This window comes from Emydura macquarii, unplaced genomic scaffold, assembly GCF_026122565.2.
Source record: "Emydura macquarii macquarii isolate MOO-44397 ecotype Brisbane River unplaced genomic scaffold, CSIRO-AGI_Emac_v2 contig_3287, whole genome shotgun sequence".
Classification (NCBI taxonomy): Eukaryota; Metazoa; Chordata; order Testudines; family Chelidae; genus Emydura; species Emydura macquarii.
The window spans coordinates 4,908,537-4,917,577 of record NW_027133424.1 but is presented as its reverse complement, the minus strand read 5'-3'; positions in this window follow the sequence as shown (position 1 = coordinate 4,917,577).

Here is a 9,041-nt window from a genome sequence, read left to right as displayed (position 1 = left end):
GTCCAGAGAGCTGGGGTGCAGGCAAGGAAAGCGATGATCATAGAGAAAGTTTGATGACTCCAGATTCATTCCACCTCCCACTACAAAGATTCTGTTGTAGTTGTGATAAAGCTGCATGTGGGTCCTTGAAAGCTGTCAGACATCCATTGGCGCTCCCACTGCCCCATATGCAGCAATCACAGGAGGAGTTCCCATGTATCATGCAGGAGTGCAATCTCAGGCAGCAGCCTGCTCACCCAAACCTCTCTCTCTCCGCTCTGCTTCCATGCTTCTCAGCTGTAAGAGCACAGCAGGCCCTGCCACAAGGAAGAACCACCAGTAGACGTCCTCTCTCTGTGGAGCATGTAGGCTCAAGTGAATGGGCAGGGAACAGGAAAAAGATAAGGAGAAGATTGGCTGAAAAGACTAGAAAAATGAAGCAACGAGAGAACGGAGCAACAGTGCCATTACTTGTTGCGATAGGACATGGTAGGTGGGCCTTCCACAAGAGTAGAGGGAGGCTTTCCCAGGTATCTGGCTAGTGGGTCTTGCTGAAATGCTCAGGGTCCAACTGACTGCCATATTTGGGGTCAGGATGGAATTTTCCCCCATCAGATTGGCAGACACCCTGGGGTATTTTGCTTTCCTCTGCAGAGTGGGGCGTGGGTTATTTGCTGATTTGAACTAGAGTAAATGGTGGATTCTCTATAATTTGAAGTCTTTAAATCAAGATTTGAGGACTTCAGTAACTCAGCCAGAGGTTAGGGGTCTATTACAGGAGTGGGTGGTGAGGCTCTGTGGCCTGCAATGTCCAGGAGGTCAGACTAGATGACTAAAGTCTGAGTCCAGAATGAAGCTTGGAATTCCCAAACTAAACTGGAGAGTCAGTGGGTAGCATTCTTCCATCTGAACCAATGCCTTCAGCTTGGAGATGCCATCTTTCAGGTGAGATGTAGCTGAGATCCTGACCAGCTGCAGTCATTCCTAGCCATCTTTCTCCTATTTTGCTTGAGTGCATCTTTGACATTTGTAGCGAAAATCCAGCTTGCTGGTTAGCAGTTACTATATTGCCATGTGAATAAGATACCTTCCATTCCATCTTTTTTTCAGGTCACAAGAAGAGCTCCGTGTAAGCTGAAAAGCTTTTCTCTCTCTCCAACAAAAGTTGGTCCAATAAATGAAATTACCTCACCCACCTTCTCTTTCTAATGTCAATAAAAACATTCTCCTACAGGCCATTTGGGTGCTCTGTGCAGGATCAGAGCACTGTTATAAATAAACAGTTAAAGAAGCGCTCCCTTGATCTTTTCTCTCCTCATGTTAAGAAATCAGTAACTAACAATGGGGAACTGCAATCCTATGTCATTTTAGGCCATGTCTGTCTCATCACAGTCTTGGGAGTGTGGTTAACTCTCGACAACTGATGTAAAAACCTGATTTGTACTCAGGTTGGTTCTAGCTGAGCACTGTTACCAGCACAGACATCCCAGCTGTTCCTCTGTAGAAAAAATGCCCCTATCTTAAAACCAAATTCTTTTTTTTTTTTAAATGTTCTCTCTCTTATTAGTGGAAACTCACACTAATGGAGCTGTGACTGATTTGCAGGAGGAAGGCAGAGAAAGTCTGTCTCCCTTCTCCAGCCTCTGAGATTCAGAGCCTCATTCTACAACCTTTACATCAATGAGATTGGTTGTGTGAGTAAGGGTTGCAGAATCCACAGGGCAATATGAAGATTTCCTTTCTAAAGGCAGTTCAAAAGAAAAATAATAGATAATGTTCTTTAAATTCATAAGGGACCCAATTGAAAGCCCCACAAAGTCAATATCAGGTTTTGAGTGGATCGGGCCCAGTATTGTGTCCACTAATCTCACTACATGATAGTCTGTAATTTAGTGAAAACAAGACTACTTATCTGTTTATGAACAAAGTTCAATATCACTTAGGAAAATGTATTGATACATAGTACTTGTTATCAGACAAGTTGATTAGACAGCAACTATTGTCTAGCACAGCAGTTTGTAGTCAAAGTTATTAAAGATAATATTGTCTCAGTTTATATGACCTCTTTTCAAGCCATCTTAAATATACAGAAAATAGGTTCTGGAAGACTCAGAAAATGTGTACATGGAGAGCTCTTAACATCAGCAGCTAAAATATTTTAACAGAAGAATCATAGATAATCTGTTGGTTACTTTAAACAAAATATGAAATATAAACACATTAGGATTATTAATAAATCTCAGAAGGAGAATGAAGCTTAGAGAGTATTGGGTCCCTTGGGGAAGAAATTTCCTCTTGTGACAAGTACTAAATTTACATGTAAACTTAGTGTTACTTGATGAGAGTCATGAAAGGCAACCTGAAGTAGTAAGACCATAAAGTGATCTTTGATGTTTAAATATCTGCCGTCCTTACACCTAAAAAAACCCTAGCGTCTTCTTTGAAAGGAAGACAAGCCATTTCTTGTTATAAATTATTCAAAACTGATGCAAAATAATTGGCAAATAATGCGATTCAGTCACATTTCATGCACAGGTTATTGCTGAGTGAACGGCTAGATGCTAGTCATTATTCTACCCATCACTCAATTCCTTGTGGAGGAGAGTTTACAAATGTTAGAAAATGTGTGCTATATAGTTCCATATAAAAAATAAGGAATACATTAATTTTTGCCAGTCCTGGAGGTGCAGGGCTTAAAACTTATCTCCTTTACAGCAAAAACTTCCTGGAGCAGATGGAGGCTATTTATATGTTAAGCAAAGAAGGAGTGGTTACCCTCCTCCACTCTTCAAAGACCTCAGAAGTTGAGCACATGTCAGAAATCCTATTCTTGTCAAGAGAGTATCTGAAATACGTGCGCGCACACTACATAAAAGGTGTTGGGAGGATTCCTCTCAATCATGTCTTTGGGTTGAGACTCTTGGATGACCCTATTATTGTTACTCATTATTAGATTGATTACAGCTCTGCTGCCACTTGCGCGCTCCCTTTTTTACTTTGGTGCACAATATTTATCAAAGTTGAGGTGGGATTTTGAAGTTGCTCTGCAGTGGGGAAGTGTTTATGTGAATTTCTTGCTATGTTCAATAACCTTTTTATTAATGGTTAAAGGGAATTAGCTCTACAAAGCAGCTTTGGAAGTATCTTAGGCTACGGCTACCCTGACGGTGGCAAATTTGCTGCCGTCAGATCAATTTCTCTGGATCAACTGAGCAGTCAGTGCAGATGTACTAAGACCAGCTACAAAAGTAGCGTAGCGCTGTGTCGACGGGAACAGCGCAGTGCAGACGGAGCGCAGAAGAGAAGCTCAGCAGTCGACGGGAGTTACGCAATTTTTTTGCGTACTTTGCATAACTCCCGTCAACTGCCACTGAATCTCACAGGTAAGTGTAAACAGGGCCTCAGACTGGCCGGGTCTTCAGGAGTGAGGCCACACCCAGCCTGCCTTGACTGATGTCTGGTTCTGTCTCCAGTGTGCTGCAAACAGGGGTAACAGATTTTCATTAACTTTCCCACTAGAAGAGGAAATTTTCAGGTAAGGTAGGATAACTTTTCATAGTAACCGAACAGGCTCAACCGAAAGACAACTGAAAGGGGGTCACCACACCTGTGGAGTTATCCAACCAATAAAAACAAATTCCCAGCCTGTGTGGTTTTCCTCACTCTGTCAGGAAAGCAGGAAAGCAACTTTTACCAGTTAAAAGAAGCCAACCTTCCTCTTCGGGACAGAACTCTGACCCCTCGCTCTCTTCCTTACCTTTGGGGTGCAACCTCCTTGGTTCCACCTCAGCCAGGTGTCACCTTGAGCCAGGGTGTGTCTTATCTGGATACATAAATTCTTAGGACTGAAAGGACAATTGCAAACATCTAGTGTGATCTCCAGGGTAACACAGGCTATAGAACTTCCTCAAAATAATTCCTAGAGCAAAACTTTCAGAAAAATATCATCTTGATTTAAAAATTACCGGTGATGGAGAACTCACCACGATCCATCGAAAATTGTTCCAGGGGTTAGATTTTTAACAAGAATGGTAATAAGCCTTGTTTTGAATCTGAATTTGTCTAGCTTCAGCTTCCAGCTGTTGGATCTTGTTATACTTGGTCTGCTAGATTGAAGAGCCCTCTGTGATCACTGTGCTTTACCTTCTCTTTGTTAAACAGATTGTGCTCCTTAAGTCTATCACCATAAGGCATGCTTTCCAATTCTCTAATCATTCTTGTGGCTTCTCTTTGAACCCTCTCCAGTTTATCAACATCCTTCTTGGATTGTGGGCACCAGAACTAGCCACTGAGGGCCTGATCCATAGATCATTCAAGTCACTGGAACAAATTCTGTTGACTTCATTGATAAAGCCCTGAACTGCCACTGTGGGTCAGTGGACATTCCTACCATGCTTATTGGGCTGTCTTTGCACAAGGTGAAGGAGAACCAGGTCCTTGGGGTACAATTCAAGCCCTAAGTAGAGCACATGGTAGTTTGTGTCTTCCCCGTTAGACTGCGGCTGGGTGATTGTGAGAAGGGGATTGTTGGGTCGGGGTGGGAAAGCCTCGAGGGTGTTGGATGTGGGTGAGGGATCTGGGGAGTATTGCGAGGGGGTCCCTGGATGTTTAGGAGTTGGGTGGAGAAAGCGGGGAGAGCCTTGCCCATTCTGCCTCTGCTTCCTATAACCATCCCCCAATCTGCCAGAAATAGCCTGTTCCCATCCCACCCTTCAACTCCTGACCACATTAGCCCATGCTATCCCCTTCCATCAGTTCCCTCCTCTTGCAGAGGCAGGGCAATGGAGTATCAGACCCCCCGTCCCTCCACACAGTGCTCCTTGCATGCTTCCCTCCATGCTTGCAAGCCAGAGAATCAGAGAGCAGCAACATAGCAGGCAGAGAGGTAGCCTGGCCACCTTCATAAGCAAACCACAGTATTCCGTGTTGCTAGAGTGAATAATTAAAGGCAAAACCCTGCTTAGTCCCTGCAGGGCATATGGAGTGGGATCTGCAGGTCTGACTGTCACACCCAACATGTGGCACTTGGCAGGTGTGCCCAGGGTGATGGAAGAGACAGCCCTTGTTTTTTGAGAGAGTCAGGGAGCAAAAGTATCCTGGAGCCATCTCTCCCACTGTGAGCTAAGGAGGAAGATTCCCCAGAAGGGTTACATCATGTAATCATGAGACAGACCACATTTTTAAAAAAAAACTCACAAGTTTTAAATAAATCTTCATAATTTTGGGGGGATTCAGCTTGTGGTTATTAAACTCTTGGGGTTGACGATACAGCTTCCTCTGCACTGAGGGTGATGAGAGGCTTCCTGTGGAAAGAGCTAATATGGCATGTTGTATTACTTTAGATGGCCTACATGGGCCCGACGAGTCAAAGATGTTATTTTTACCCTGTAACTGTCCAACAAAACAAGATTCAGAGTTTGGTATGCTTAGTACCATGGCAAACACCATTAAAAATAATTTTAGCTTTTTAGTCAAGATACAAGGTGGGGAAAAGAACAGTTAAAGCATTTGAAATGTAAAGTGTTGTCAAGCTTTCAGTTGACCAACATCCCTTGTTCCCTTTCCCTTCAGCTGAAGAAAGTTTTTAGGAAAAAACCTCCCCCTGTTCAATATTGGCATTCAAGATGGTGATAGGTGTCCTTTTGGAGACAGAGAAGAAGTTAGATTAAGTGGTCTGGAGCTGTCTTTGCTGCTGCTGCTGCTGTTAGTCCTAGAAGGCAAAACAAAATGAGCATACACAAAATTGGGGGGAAAAGAACAGCAAAGTTAGAAAATGCAACTTCTGTCTCTGGTGCTGACTCGCTTGCAACCTCCATGCAGAAAAAACACAGCCCCAATACATGGTCTTATCAGCCACTTTGAGACCTGGAAAACTTACACCAGTGTCAGGCTGTTTAGGGCACTGCATTTAGTTGCCTTTCTGGAAGCGTGGATTGATTTAAATCATTTAAAATTACTTTGAGAGCTCAGTAGGGAGACTGGAAAAGCTAATGGTATAATGAATGAGAAAAAGATGGCAGTTCTACTGAGTGTAATGGGAGTCTAGAAGGCTCCAGAACCCAACCAAACTATCGGTGTGCATATGTAGCTAAGTCCTGCATGTTGGGTATATTCAGCAAATATGGCTGTTTAGATTCCACAATGCTCAGGTGATTCCTTCCTCTGGTGTATTGAGGACTGTGTTGGAACTGCAAACTATCACTTTAAGAGTGTGTTTTTTTCTTCCGGTCCTGTTTTCAGGCATGTGGTCTCTATTGTGGCAGTGTGAAATCTGGAGTTTCTCAGAAATCAGCCTGGAAAGAGCCAGCCTAGAACAAGGTGGGATAAGTAGTCCCTTGCTGCTTTTGGGAGCAGCCTGTTTTGTGTCTCTCTGTTTTGGGAGTCATTTATGTTATCATGCTGAATTCTAAGAAATCAAGTAATGTTATGTTGCAACCTTCCACCAAGCATATTTGATGGTTTTATCTAACTTTTGTGTTTCTATGCCGCAAACTTAATGCTTCATCATGTTTGTTGTGTAAAGAGCAAAAAAATGAAAGTAGGAATTAGTTGGTCAGCATCTCTTCCTTTTTGAAAATACCATTTAGTCTGGACATGCCAATTTAAATCAGAAACTAAAAGGTGTTGCGTGTATGTGTATATAATTTTTATATATTCTATAAAATAGATTTATAAAACAATAATCTGAGTATCTAAGGATTTTACAGATGTCACGTCTCCTGTCACCCAGCTGCGGCCGTGTCCTTTCCAGGCATGTGAAAAACAAAACAGTGATGAGAAAACAACATCTCTGGAGAACAGTGAGGGCTATTGTCTGTGCTGTGGCCATTCTACTGAACACAGTTGCTCTTTGTTGGGAATAGAAATGTCAACTGAGCATGTCATGGATGGCAATTTTGTTTTGTGCTTCTCTGCTTTAGAAAGGATGGGAATCCACAACTGGTTTGCATTTCTCCTGGAATTTCCCACTCCCTTTTAAAGGCAATGCCTTTCTGTGCTAATTGTAACACTAGATTTATACCAACTGCTACCGCTGGTGCCATGGAAGGTTGCTGGAGTTCTGTCATGGCCTTATCTATACTAGAGAATTGCCCCCAATAGATACTGCATACAGCTACTCCAGTGATGAAGATGACCTAGGAACCTCTATAGAGTCGAACTGTAGCCGATCCAGTGGAATAGCACTGGTGTAAGCACTGGACAGTGCTATGGGCATGCACTATCCATGCTTGTTTGGGGTGCAGATTGCCTGTAGCTTTGCCCCACATCCATATTAGCATTGTATCACATCATCGCAGATGCACTGCCCTCCAGGTAACTGTCCCGCCATTCTTGAAACAGCTCCCTGAAGCGGTTGCTTTTGGAGGATTTCAGATGGCATTCAGGGATCCGGTGGAGTTGTGGAGAGGGGTGAAGTGACCAGATGTCCTGGTTTTTTTTTTTTTTGCAGGATAATCTTGGTTTTTCAGCTGTCTGTCCAGCAAATTTGGAGCCTTAAAACTGGCCCTCTGTTGTACATTCAGCTCAGCAGCCTCCTCCCAGAAGTAGGGGGGGCCTGCTTGTGTGCTCTGAGAAACCATTCTCCACAGTCTCTGGGTGCGGCAACGCTTCCAGTCAGCATGGGGCCTGGTCAGCAACAGCACCACCTAGACCAGATGGAGCAGGGCCCAGGAGTGAGATGGGGTGAATGCAGGGAACAGCTTCCCCATGGAGTGGGTGTGACAGATGGTCTTCTCTCCCCTACACACTTGGGTAATCTGGTTACCTTAGAGAGCGGTCAAACTCCCATAATTCTCTGGGGGAAGAGTTCCATAAATCTAATGGGGCTGGTACCATTTCCTAGTCCTTCTTTCAACACGGGGCCACGGTGAATGAGAGGCCCCTGATCCAGCATTGGTGAAGCAGAAGCAAGCTGGCTGCAGTGAAGGATGTTGCAGTAGTAACTGTGGAGGGCCAGGTGCTGAGACAAGCTGTGCAGAGTGCATGATGCATCCGCCTCCACCATCCTTATGTTATCCAGAAGCTAGATACAAGGGCTTTAGTATTCCTTGTGGAAAAGCTTTCAGTAGTGATGCTGCTTTTTACCCCCCAAAAGGCTGATAGGCAGGTGCAGTTTAAACTCATGGGGCCTTGCCCTGGTAGGCTGTTTCCAAAAGTTAAATGATCTATTCCAAGCTTGGTGAACTGCAAAAAGTAAGTAGCCTAAATGATAGAAAGCAATCTAGATTTTTCTACAGTTGTTTCAATTGTTGTATTCAAGAGTTAGTAACATAATAAGAATATACATTAAAATTTTAAACATGACCGGTGACTTGACACAAGATATAGAACATGTTAGTATTAGAGTGGAGTGGGTCTAATATGTATTTATTTTTCTTTCTTTATATAGGAATTAGATACAATGCTCCTGTTAGCTATTTTCTAAATTGTCTGCAAACGAATTAAAGTTTTCAAGTTATGTTCTGGAATCACAGTTGAAGTGGCTCCCTCCCTATCAAAATCTGAAACGGTGCCCCTGTCATCTCTGGAATATTTGGCTCTGGGTGTGTCTTGAGACAGATTTTGTTACATAAGGCTCTGGTTTAGCTGTACATGTTGAACAGATTCAAAAGGATCTCCTCACAGCTTTATGTAACCCCTTACACAACCTGGCTGAGAGCTAAAGGAGTCGATTAGTTTCAAAGTCTAGTTTAAAAATAGACAGCCATTGGGGAAAAATACTTAAAAATTTAAACTGAAATGCATAACTTAGCTAGATACTGAAAATCGTGGTCCGTATAGAAACACTGCATTTATGGCTTATTACAATAATCTGTAAACCACTTACCCCCCCCCCCCCCCCCCCCCCCCCCCCCCCCCCCCCCCCCCCCCCCCCCCCCCCCCCCCGCCTCCAGTTGTCGTGTGTGTCGTCGTCGTCGTCCGTCGTCGTGTCGTCCCCCCCTGACTGGAGAGGTGTTAATGGGCCACTTCACCTTGAATGGGCCCTTGAAATAAGTGTTAACTACTTATGCTAAACAATCCTTCCACCTCCTCTTTAGTTGTGACATTGTTTCCCTGACCTG